The following is a 12,784-nucleotide window of genomic DNA, read 5'->3' as shown; positions in this document are numbered from 1 at the left end:
TCAGTTTATAGGACTAGAGAGAAAGGTGCCTAAAAGGGGTTTGTCTCCCCTACTTTTAAAATTTCTTCACTTTCTTCCATTCCCCTCTCTAAAAATAAATAAATAAAATCTATAAAACAATAAAACTTCTTCACTTTCATTGTTGCATGCACTTTATGATTTCTTTACTGAATGTAACTGATTTAAAGTTTTACTGGCCCCTGTCTTTTGCTTTAAGGATTGGGAGACATACTGTTTGGTTCATAATTCAGTGTGATTAAAGTTAAGGTTTTGAAAGAAGGAGGTTATTCTCCCTAACCTGTATTTTTTTGTTATTTACTAAATTAAGTTAAAAGAACAAAATGGTGTTGTTTCCTAATGGTTAATTAAGAGATTCAGAACAAAATTGGAGAGCTTTTGAAAAAGGAAGCTTACACCATTGAGAATTTACTCAGCATCTCCAACCTCTTTCCTACCCCCCAACCAAACACACAGATTCACACACACAACTCACACTGCATCCTCCCACCCACACTCACAGATATGTGCCACATACTCAGCCCCACACACTCACACACAGACTTTGGTGAATAAAAACTTCCAAGTCAGAGGATTTATTCCTCAGAGATACATTATCATGAAATATTAGGGTTTATTGCAACAGGTTTGAAACCATTCTGTCCTTGTGCTGTATATCAAAGGGTAGGGAGTGGATTTCAAACCTGTTCGAGTCAGCATTGCAGAGGAACAGGACTAGTAACAAGGGACACTTCTGGCTCCTTTCTTTGGATCTTAATACTTCCTATGCCTGAGTTAAAGACAACAATTTAGTAGATATTTACAGGCAGCTGTTGTGTGCAAAACACTGTGGTAGCTATTGGGGTATAACTAAGCAGGTGAACAGCCTTCCCATGTTCTCAAGAAGGTACTGGAAATAAAGGGAGAATTTTTTTAGAAGGGGGGTAATTTAAAAGCCCTCACTCATTTTTAAGGTGAGATCCTGTTTTTATGATGGAGACTTTCCTAATAGTCTCTGGTCAGATGCCTGTCACTGCTGGCAGTGCACTGCCTGGGTTCATACCTGAGCTCCCCCACCTCCTGGCTCTGAGCCCCTTTACTCCTCAGCACCTCAGGGTCCTCATACATCGACGAGGAGCCCAGAGAGTTCCTCACAGAGCTGCTTCTCGGGTCACCGTGTGTGGGCACATGTGCACATGGTATGCACTCCAGTGCCAGCTTCTACGACCTCCCTAACTCAGAGCTTCATTTTATTTTAAATTTAGAATTCAAATAAGTACTAGTTCAGATTCTTTAAAGAGAAGATTTTTTCTTTTTCAGACTGGGGAGCAGGAGCAGGAGACCTCTTTATTCCTCTTACAAAGTGTTGGTTTTTAGAAATGTCTCAAAAAGAACAAAGAAAAGTAGCCATTGTCCCCAGTGGTTGTTCCTGCTCCCCAACACATATTTAGCACACTGTCTTGTACACACAGGACACACCTTTCACCTGGCAGGACAAATCCTATTCATTTCCAAGTCCATATTGTTCACATCCTTCCCCACCTGTCCTGGCCTTTTATTTTTTTACTTCCTTTAGGGTCACTACCTTTCTCTATGTAAAATTTACCCCAAGCATGTTTTACCTAGTCAAGTAATATTCCTATCAGGTTATTACACACCATTCCTATAGCACCTGTGCATTCAAACCACACTGTTCACTGCATATGGCTTTAACATTGATCTCATGTTATTCTAATGTCACTAGATTATGAAATCCTTGAAGCCAGACCATATTTAAAAAAAATTTTTTAAATTCTCACCTGAGGACATTTTTTCATTGCTTTATCGTGAGAGATGAAAGGGGAGAGAAAAATATCACTGTGAGAAAGAAATATCCATTGATTGCATCCTATACACACCCTGACCAGGATTGTGAGTGCCCAGATCGGGGATGGAACCACAACTTAAGTATAAGCCCTGACTGGGAATGGAACCCATAACCTTTTGGTTACAGGAGGATGCTTCAACCACCTGAGCCTCACCAGCCATGGCCAGACTGTATTTTTAACTTGGTTGCAACTTCCATAGGGGATAACACTTCTAAACCTGTTTTCTTATCTGAAAACAGGAATAATAATACTAGTAATATTTATAGGGTGGTTGTGAGCATTTAGCTAGTACATAGTTGTTGGATATAGTGATCATTTAATAAATTTTAGCTACTATTTTTTTAAATCTTCTTCTGAGGACATATTTTCATTGCTATTTTAGAGACAGAGGAAGGAAGACAGAGAAACATCAATTTAAAAGAGAAGCATTGATTGCTTGCTGCTCATATGTGTTTGGACCAGGAATGGATAGAGTAATCTTGGATGTAGGTCCTTGCCTTTCATGACTTGGAATACTTCTTTCCTGCCCTTTCTTGCCTGCAAGATTTCTTTTGAGAAATCAGCTAATAGTCTTATGGGCACTTTTTTGTAGGTAACTGTCTCCTTTTCTCTTTCTGTTTTTAAGATTCATTTCTTATATTTAATCTTGGGTAATGTAATTATGATATGCCTTGGTTTGTGCTTCCTTCAGTCCAACTTCTTTGGGACTCTCTGAGCTTCCTGGACTTCCTGGAAGTCTATTTCCTTTGCCAGATTGGAGAAGTTCTCCTTCGTTATTTGTTCAAATAAGTTTTCAATTTCTTGCTCTTCCTCTTCTCCTTCTAGCACCCCTATGATTTGGATGTTGGAATGTTTAAAGTTGTCCCGGAGGTTCTTAAGTCTCTCCTCACATATATTTTTTTTAATTCTTGCTTCTTCATTCTGTTCTTGTTGAATATTTATTTTTTCCTTCTGGTCCAAACTGTTGTTTTGAGTCTTGGTTTCCTTCCTGTCATTGTTGGTTTGCTGTACATTTTCCTTTATTTCACTTTGCATAGCCTTCATTTTTTCCTCTATTTTGTGACCATACTCAACCAATTCTGTGAGCATCCTGATCTCCAGGGTTTTGAACTGTGCATCTGATAGGTTGGCTATCTCTTCATTGCTTAGTTGTATTTTTTCTGAAGCTTTGATCTGTTCTTTCATTTGGGCCTTTTTTTTTTGCCTCAGCACCCCTGTTACATAGTAAGTGGCAGAGCCTTAGCTGTTCACCAGGGCAGGGCAATCACATCACTGTGTAGTGACACTGTATGTGGGGGAGGGGTCTGAGAGGGAACAATGGCACTTGCTCTGCTGTCTGCTGGCTTTCAGTCACTTTCCCCACTACTCACAATTGAATCGGGCCCTTCTGGTGCTGATGCCAGATGGGTGGGTTTTGTACATTCTAGGACCCTGTGGGTCTCTCCAACGAACTCTGCTATGAGGCTGGGAGTTTCTCCCAGTGCTGCCTCAACCCCTACAGGTGTTTCAGTCAGAGGCTTTGAGGCTTTATTTCCCCTGTGCTGGAACCCTGGGTTGTGTGGTCTGTCTCACTCCCCAGTTGTTCTTCCTAGTTTATCTGCATGCAAATGTGGGACCACACAGTCTTCAAGCTACCACCTTGCCCACCCCGGTCCTCTAGCAACTGCCTTACCAGGAGTCCTCTCTACCCGGCTGCCCGTCTCTGCCCCTCCTACTGTTCTGGATGAATGTTTCTTCTTTAACTCCTTGTTTGTTGGACTCCCATACAATTAAATTTTCTGTCAGTTCTGGTTGTTTTTTTGTTTTTAAATTTGTTGTTGTCCTACTTTCGGTTGTGTGAGGAGGCCCAGTATGTCTATCTATACCTCCATCTTGGCCGGAAGTCCTGGGCAATTGCACCTTTTATCATTTTAGTTATTACACATAATATGTTGCCATAGAACCCTTTGTGCCTCCATGGTAGTTATTTTATCTTCCTACAAAGCAATGGATAAGAGAGAAGTAGAATAATCAATATCATGTATTTTTCTATTTTGAATTCATGTTAAACCATGGACTGACATTTTGAAATTAGTCTAGATTGATCAGCACAGACTTTAGCCCAGGTGGAAGGTGCTCTTAACATGAAAATAGTCAGTCCCCTGTTCCTTCAGATGCCTCTGCCCCCTTCATGCAGATCCAGCAGAAGACTCACTTCTTAAAATCCAAAATGAAATTCTTGCATTTTCTCTTTAAAATCTAATTACACAGCTTTCTTAATAAAACACACGGGGCATATTTCATCTGTTTTTGTCTTGGTGTGGCTTTATTTCTATTTAACATTTTGGTGTTATTTTTTAATTTCTCTACTTTCTATATAAATTTATCTTTTAAATTCAAACAAAGCTTCAAATTGTAAAATTGTCCTCAGAGTTCAAATTAATTTTATTTTTATAAACTTACACTTAAAATAAATGATACTTATGAAAGCCATCTGTTAAATACCAAATCACTCACACCTTATGTTAGTTTCTTTCTATTTTTCATCCTTATTTTTAGTATGTCAGAGCCCAAATGATGAAGGGATGACAAATCAATATTGATGAAGATCAGTAAGATAAATGGGGAGCATACAGACCAAAGCACAAGGTGGTCGAGTCTTTTTACTGTTCAGTAGGTAGCATTGATAATGTAGAAATCATACTTCAGATCATACTTCAGATCATACTTCAAAACAAGTTATATTGCGACAAAAATTACTTATCTAAATCTCAGTTTATGCTTTTTACTTCCCATGTATTTGACTGTTATGGATATTTCAGTATTCAGACTAAATAAAGTAAGTCATGGTGTCATAAAGGGACAACCAATATTCAGCAAGAGTTAAAATGCACAGTAAAAGTACATTGACTATAAATTGAACAAAAAATGATAACCAAATAACTTGTATTTATATATGCGTATCTATATGTACATATACATTCCTTAATTATAATTTCTATTTCTTTCATAATTTGTTATTTTAGGGTTCATCTTAAAGTACATCAATGTGCAACATAGTAGGAATATTTTCCCTCTCTTTTAAAGCTAGTATTAACATAATAGTTGGTCTTACAATCAAGGACCTCTTAGAATAATTAAGATAAACAATAAAATGCTGAGTACTGTCTTCTCTCTGCTAGTCTATTTTCTATGGTGAACACATGTCTGTATACTAAGAAAAAGAACAAAGGAAAATAAACACTATGAATATAATTTCACCTCTTTCTTTGATGGTGTTACAAAGAAGACAACAAACCGCACATGAAAGTGCTTAGGCTAAGCCCCATGTCACCAAACTGAGACTTAATTACAGTTCACTTCTCCCAGAAATGGAGCCTTAAATCAGTCAATCAGGAAACACCTGACCAGTACAAGTGAGGCAATGTGCCTCATGGACTCCCCACCATCCCCTAAGGAAAGTGACCTTGTAATAATCAACCCACTTCTTTGCCCAGTATAATTTTCTTATCCTACTCCCTTATGCCTATAAAAGTCTTTCATTTTGCACAGCTACTTGAAGCCCTTTTCTTTCTGATAGATTGGATGCTGACTGATTCATGAATCGGTGAGTAAAGTCAATAGGATCTTTCAAATTTACTCAGTGATTTTGTTTTTTAACAGTGAGGCGAGAGCGAGGATGGTTTAAACTTAGAGTTTTTTGGCTATCTATTTTAAATGTGAAATATTTTACAGACCCAGTAGAAAGTGTGTGGGTTCCCGTTAAGAGTTGTGGGGCTAAAAAGAGAGGTCTACCCTCCAAGATCTGGAATCAATGGAGGACTCTGGAAACATCAACGGGACAAATGAAGTCTAAATGTGGAAAATGTGCTCAAAGACCGGTGGTAGGTGAGCAGCCAGGGATGCTCCCTGGGGAAGCATGGAATTTTTTGTGGAAGTCGTTCACCCAAATGTTTTCTTAATGTTAGAAAAAACCCTCCAAACTATAATCATTAAACACTTTCATAAGGTAGGATTGATCTCAAAATGTAATAGACTTGACACAGAACATCTCGTTATGAACCTAGAAGTAAGATAAAGTGAAATAACATTCCTCAACAAAACAAATAAAACAGCAAACCTATGACAATAGAGCAAATACATGACAATTTTTTTAGATCAGACTTGATAAAGTGTCTTGCGTGGAGTCTGGCTAGCAGATGTTTATATGTATATGATACCTATTGTTATATATTGAGATGGCCAAAAAGTTCTTTGGGTTTTTTTCTGTGTGATACCCCTAGTAGCACTTGGTTGTTTTTGACTTCATTTGAAATGACTTTGTTAGATTGTATTGAGACTGCTGTCATATCAGCATACATTTTAAAAAAACTTATCAAAATTGGTGAATTTTTGTGTAGTCATTTTAATATTGAAGGTGGAAGAAAATACACAACATTTTTGGCATATTATGCTTTATTATTTCAAGAAAGGTAAAAACACAACTGAAATGCAAAAAAAATTGTGCAGTGTATGGAGAAGGTGTGGGACTGATTGAATGTGTAAAAAGTGGTTTGTGAGGTTTCATGCTGGAGATTTCTCACTGGATGAGGCTTCCTGGTCAGGTAGACCAGCTGAAGTTGATAGTGATCAAATTGAGATATTAATTGAGAACAATTGACATTATACCATGCTCTTGGAGCTAGCCAACATACTCAAATTATTCAGATCAATAAAGTTATTGGAAAATGTGTCTTTTATTTTATGGAAAAAACTAAACAAACTTTTTGGTCAACCCAATATATCATTCCATCAGTATTAACATTATTTATGCCATTGGCTCAAGCATTACTGAATACTGTGAATTTCACATATATTCTGCTTTAGAAGTTAGTAAAACATTAATGCATTCACTTTTTAAAACACATAACAGCTATCTGTACTTTCGAACCATCAGCTGTAATAAGTCTTCTTGTATAAACATAGTTTCCTAGCATAATCAGACTCATCAGTAACTTGCCTTTTCACCACAGGGTCTCAGGAAATCCTGCCAGGGAGAAAAATCTCCAGAGCACTGTGGTTTTCCCCTATCCAATGTTTATTTTTAATGTTTTTCTTTTTCTGTCCTCACTGAAAAAAAAGCTGTGTGGTGTTCAAAACTCAATGTAAATTCTGATTCCCACTCAAAGAGGGTAAGGTGAGCCAGGGCCCGCCCATATTTTTTGTATGCCTGCAGGCCCCTGCTGTAGCTCTAGGAGGGCAGGTACTGTTCTTCCCTGAAGATTGTGGGGCAGGGGTTGTGTCGCTGCCACCTGGGTCTCTACTAGGGCCTGCCAGGGGACCGAGTCAGAGGGTCCCTCCCAGGGCATGAAGCTTGCACAGCTGGTGTGAAAGCCAGGCAGACACAGGGAAGGAGGATGGCAAGGGAGAGGCAGGAGGAAGAGAAAACTGAGGCCCTTACCTGTCTGTCTTCTGCTCCAGCCTGACCATAGGGGACAGTGTCGGTGCAGGGCTAACCACTCTGCTGGGTTACCGCAACTGTGTGTGCAGCTGCTGCCAGCTGCTCAATCTGCCAGCAGGGCTATAAATAAGGCACGTCCAGAGCACAGGAGATAAGAAGTCAGCCCCTTGCTCCCACCTGCCTTGTAAGGTATGCAGATGGGGAGGGGACACCAGCTCTGCATTCAGCCTGCCTGTCTCAAGGACATCCCAGGGCTTGCACATATTCCAACCATCCAAAGGGCAATCACAGAACCAGGGAGAAATCTCACATTGCCAGACAAATGGCAGAGCCTCCAGGCAGGCTGCCTACAGCAAGTCCTTCAGATTAGGTGGCTGGCACCGAGGCACAGAAGCAGAAGGAAAGTAGTCCCAGACCATCCAGCACCTCTGGGGGGTGATAGGGATTTTCAGCACTGCCTCTTGGAAACAGCAGGCTGATCCTGTCCCCCTGACTCCAGATTCATTTGCTTGGGTGAAAAAGATTCTAGAGGAGTTGAAGGGATTGGTTTAATAAACTCTGGGCCTACAGGAAACCAGAAGTGGAATGCATTTACAGAAATTCCTCTCTCCCATCTCATAAATGCTTATGAGGGCTTCTTGAGCCATAAACCATTTTCTTTATAGAATTAAAACAGAGAAATCTTACTAAAGCCTTTTAAAACCACATTCTTGAAGAGGAGAGAAAAGCCTGATTTGGGGGAGCAACAAGCCCTAATCACTCTTATATTTCTTATTTATCAAATTTTTTATTTCTGAAAGTCGTCTCCTTGGTGGTGGAGGTGGGATGGGGAGGATGACCAGGGCCAGGCAATCTAGAGGACTATTTGGCAATGGCTGTTTGCATTATCACAGCAGTTCCACGTCCAGGAATTTATCCTAAGGAAAAAATCTTGGATGTGGGCAGAGATATAGCTAAAGGGGCCTTTCTTGTAGCTTTTTAAATAATTGGGCAAAGTTAGAAATCATCTAAATATCTAACAACGGGAACAGGTTAAGTAAGGAATAGTATAGCCATAAAGGAAACACTGAAACCTTTAGAGACATCCTAGAAGAATATTTAACAACATGGAGACAATATTATAATATATTGGTAATAAAAAAGCAGGTCACTCTATGGGGAAAATGGTGCTTAATAATAAGTTACTGTACCCCATAGTCCATAAATATACTTTGAAAGGATTTGTGCAAATGTGAAAATGTGGTCATGCCGGGATGATAGGATTTAGGCTGATTTTGTTTTCTTCTTTGGCTACATGTAATCTCTAAATTATTTACAACGATCTTGTATTTCTTTTATAATAAGAACATTAATTTCATTTAGAATCTAGGTTTCCAAGAGTTAGAACAGAGCTTTCTGTGTTTCTGTATTAATGAACCCAAATTTGTTTTAGGATTACAAAATTTCTTAGGGTCTTTCCAATCTTTGGAAAGACCTACATAAGGGTCAGCAGCTTTTTTCATGCCAGTACCATCAACATAATGTAGCAATGTCAACAGAGTCCCTGAGTGCCTCTGTCAAGGTCAAGGTCAGTCAAGGAGAGAGAGTGAGAAAGAGAAAGGGAGAAAAGGAGAGAAAGGGAGAAGAAAGAAAGAAAGAAAGGAAGGAAGGAAGGAAGGAAGGAAGGAAGGAAGGAAGGAAGGAAGGAAGGAAGGAAGGAAGGAAGGAAGGAAGGAAGGAAGGGAGAAAGAAAGAAAGAAAGAAAGAAAGAAAGAAAGAAAGAAAGAAAGAAAGAAATAAAGAAAGAAAGAAAGAAAGAAAGAAAGAAAGAAAGAAAGAAAGAAGAAAAGAAAAGAACCATGAAGAGAAAAAAAGGAGAATCAAAATAAGGAAGTTTATGAATAGGGATGATAGAACATGACCATAGCTCCAAATCACCATTACCTGACCTAACACATCCTAATTCATGTTGTGACCAGCTTATAACGAAAGCACTTACTTAAAAGCTATGTGTGTTCTAAAGATGAGCTCCTTTTGTATTGTTTTTTATTTAACTAATGACCTTCAAACCTGACTGTATAATAGAGAGCACATTTTATAGGCTGTGTAATCGGAAGAGGGACTTCCTCCCCCTGGGCCTCCAGGGCTGCTGGTACAAGGGCCCCCAATCCTCTGCCTCTCTTTTGCAGCAGAAACTAGAGTGGGTTGCCTCCTCTATGAAGAGGGCTTGGTCTAAGGCCTGGGGTAGTTTCAAAGCTTTTGGGTTGAGCTACTATTACAGGAGTGGGACTCTAGAACAGATACCACTTAGGGGCAGAGCCTGGAGGCTGAGGCTAAGCAGCTTTCTGGACTGTTATTTGGAACTTTCAGAGCCAAAGCCTTTCTTGGATGGTCCCCCTCAAGCCTGCCTAACCACCTACCTCAGATTTCAGCTATCTTACAGACATGTGCTCTTTAAATACCTGCTGAGAAGGGGTGACTCTAGCCTCATGTCAGCCCCTGTGCATGGGGTGGGGTTTCCCTGAACCAGGAAAGATCAGTATAAGGAAAGGCTGAATGGAGACTCTCCTTGGAGGAAGCTGGGACTGGGCAAAGAAGTGGGCTGTTCACATAATACGTGGCCACTATGAGGTCCAGTGTAAGGGCATACTAGCCTGGGGGCTCTTTCTTGAGCTCCAGGAACAGCTCTCAGAAGCATCCCTGGGTGATCCCTTTCTCCACACCAACTCCCAACCACTGCTTGCACACAGTGTGGGGGATGGATACATGTGAGGGACTCTGCCTGCTGACTGCTACCCCTGGAGCGGATACATTCGAGCAGGAGTGGCACCTGCTTTGGGGGGCTGTGACCCAGGATTCTGGGCTATGGTCAGGACTGGGTGTGCCTGGGAGAAGACTAAATGTGGCTGTGGCATTTGCCTCTCTTCTGCACTATCACAGAGGAATAGGCAGGCAGGCATTTCTTGGTCTAGCTTCCAAAAACTCAGAGACCAAAACTGAAGGACATACTGGTCTGGAACAAACATCTTGATTTTATTCAACAATTATGTTTCAAGCCCCTACTAGGAACCAGAAACTGGCCAGCGCAGGATAGCAAGATATGGGGACTCCCAGCTGGCCCATGAGCTTCAGGAGTTCATCTCTGGCTGCCTGGATAAGGACATTCCACCATTGCCAGCACTTCAGCAATTCAGGCCTGTGCTTGTAGGCATTTTGTTCATGAGGTTATGAAACCTACTTGTTCATTCATCAGTACTATTCATTCTTTTTTAAAAAAATAAATATTTATTAAACTTCTCCCATGTGCCAAGCATTGTGGCTAGATCCTGGCCCCTGAGGCTTGAGCAAACTAGAAGAAACCTCAACTCAATGAGCTTACAGTCTATTGTGTGCTATAGTCACACATCATGTGAGCAGGAGCCTCTTACCTTGAACCTGGCACATCTTTCTCTCCTGGTCACTGTAAATGCCATTTACTGCTGGGCTACCATGGTCATCTTTTTGTGTGGTTACTGTCATCAGTGCTCCTTTCTCTAGGGTAGGCAGCCTTAATCTTTCTGTGAACCTGGCTCTGTACTTGTGGAACCTGCCAGAGGTGAGTTGTAAGTGGGATGGGTGCCTCCCCAGCCACTTGAGTGCAACACGGCCCTGTTGTAAGTCTGGCTCAGGGAGTGTGTGTTTCTCATCTGCCACCAGGACCAGCAAGGCCCACCTAGCCAGGTGCCTGCAGAACAGCCTTTTCTTCCTCACCCTCCCTGGAGTCGGAAGGCACAGGGGGCTACTGCACCTATCCCTACATGGAGGGAACTAGTCTCTTCTACCCCAGACAGATTTCTTTTGTTTGATTTGTAGATTCCATGACAGGTGAAGACGAGCTGGCTGGGGAGCCAGAAAAGAACAAGCAGACAGCAGGAGAACTCTCTGAGAGAACAGTTTCAGAGAGGAGAGTTGTGGAACAGCATCAACTCTTGTAGGCCAATGGCCCTAGCCAGGTAGCTCAGTTAGTTCGAGTGTTATTCTCATTTGCCAAGATTATGGGTTCAATCTCTCGTCAGGGCACATACAAGAAGCAACCAATGAACGCATAAATAAGTGGAACAACAAATCAATGTCCCTCTCTCTCTGTTTCTGTAAAAAAATCAGTAGAATAAAATAAAACCCACTCTTGTAGTACAAAGTGAGAATGAAGAACAGCCCTGTTTTCCACTGGAAAGTCCTCAGGGCTGAAGCCCTGTGTGTCAGGGGTGCACAGGAGGACTGGGTTATAAAGTGTGCCTCCCACTGAAAGTCTGTCCACAGAAGCCTGGAGGACGAGTCCACATTTGCTACCATGTCCTCATTTTCAAATGAATGCCTTTCGTGGTCTAACTACTCCATTTACTGACATCTCTACATAAACATTCCTTTTGCACTTCCCATAACAATAAACAGGCAAAAACGGTTGCATAAACATCCAATAGTGTAAATATGTCTGTGAAGAGGTCTGGAAAGTTTCAATCTGAAAAACAGCATCACCATTTGTTGGTGTGACAGAATCCAGGCATCTCTTCTGTTCTGAACTTGGCTTATGCTGAACTAGTTTGGGTTATCACACTTACAGGAAGAAAGCAAGTGAGTGCCAAAGACTGGGGAGAGCTTTGCTCAGTTAAGATCCCCTGGATCCAACACATCACTTTGCAAGTCACATGCCAAAGATACACAAATGCGACACCACAGTATGCCAACAGGTACACATCATTCCTTGTGCTCCAGGTACTATGCTCTCTGATTCTCTCTTCCTTAAATCCCTAGCAAATCTTCTGTTACAATCTTCATCCTCACCAATTCTATTACTGATAACACCTAAAGCTAGTTGTATACAAGTAGATCAAAATGTCTGGTCAAAGGGAGGAAACTAACTGGTGGCACATCAAACCTCAATTAAAAACTGAGGGAAAATTTGGAAGGACTGTGCCTTCCTAGTCCCTGAGTTTATACGTGAAACCATTTCCAGATACATCCCCTCTGTGCTTGAGTTAATGAATGGGCTGTAGGCAAGACTGATTCTAGAACCATTTACACTTAACTGTGTGGTGGGGCTATTGGAGGTGCTAGGATTCCTGGAATGAAAGGGCCTGAGGGCCTCTCTGTTTGTTCCTTTTCCTTCCTCCTTGCTCCCTTCCCAGGTGACTGATGTTGTTACAGGGTGCAGCCAAGAGGGGGGGGACCCCAAATGGGCATTTGAAATGGGGTCCAGAACTCAAGGTGTCCAGGAGATTTAAAGATGTCTTCACCCCTTCCCCCATAGGTGTGAGTTGGGGGAAGGGGCACACAAAGCAAGAACATGCAGGGCAGCTTTGCAGCTAATCCATGGCGTGGTCATTTAGCACACCTATAGCCTTTGGCTGGTCACTTAGATATGCTAAATAGCTATGGCCATGCTCTAGGCCAAGGGGATGGGAAGGGACCTCCGCCCAAAGATGTGACTGGGGGGCAGGTCCCCCGAGTTACAGCGCCTGTGTGGGAGCTCGGAGAAGATTGG

The 12,784-nt window shown here is 41.4% G+C and overlaps 1 protein-coding gene across 1 annotated transcript in view; it reads right to left on the bottom strand.

Moving 5' to 3' along the window:
- The window catches only part of FHL2 (four and a half LIM domains 2), a 72,256-nt gene extending 64,907 nt beyond the window's left edge, over window positions 1-7,349 (bottom strand). The window contains exon 1 of the mRNA XM_036028340.1: window positions 7,285-7,349. The gene's annotated coding sequence lies outside the window, so the exon portion shown is untranslated. The remainder of the gene's footprint in view (window positions 1-7,284) is intronic.
- Between the last annotated feature and the right edge of the window lie 5,435 nt (window positions 7,350-12,784).

Source organism: Phyllostomus discolor, chromosome 6, assembly GCF_004126475.2.
Source record: "Phyllostomus discolor isolate MPI-MPIP mPhyDis1 chromosome 6, mPhyDis1.pri.v3, whole genome shotgun sequence".
Lineage (NCBI taxonomy): Eukaryota > Metazoa > Chordata > Mammalia > Chiroptera > Phyllostomidae > Phyllostomus > Phyllostomus discolor.
The sequence above is the reverse complement of the archived record's forward strand: the minus strand, read 5'-3'. Positions and strand labels throughout refer to the sequence as shown.